This window comes from Ipomoea triloba, chromosome 16, assembly GCF_003576645.1.
Source record: "Ipomoea triloba cultivar NCNSP0323 chromosome 16, ASM357664v1".
In the NCBI taxonomy this organism is placed as follows: domain Eukaryota; kingdom Viridiplantae; phylum Streptophyta; class Magnoliopsida; order Solanales; family Convolvulaceae; genus Ipomoea; species Ipomoea triloba.
The window spans coordinates 12925596-12925859 of NC_044931.1; positions in this window are offsets into that span (position 1 = coordinate 12925596).

Genomic DNA, 264 nt, shown 5'->3' on the forward strand with positions numbered 1-264 from the left:
AATGTTGTAGTAAAGGGGATATGAAGAAAATTGTTGAAATCAATAAGGAAAAGCTAGGAAATGAATTTCTAGTAAGCCATGATTCATCATAGTGTGTTTAGGGTGTATGAAAAATAGCATCGCAAAGGTGTTTATTCTCGGGGGGTTTTGGAACTACCATTCTCCTATCGGTCTACTAGGATCTCACTAAGTTTGGCCTTTCTTTTTGTACTTCTCGTTGTGGCTCGGTTTATTTCAAGCTATAGAGGGTGTAGGCCTTGGTTG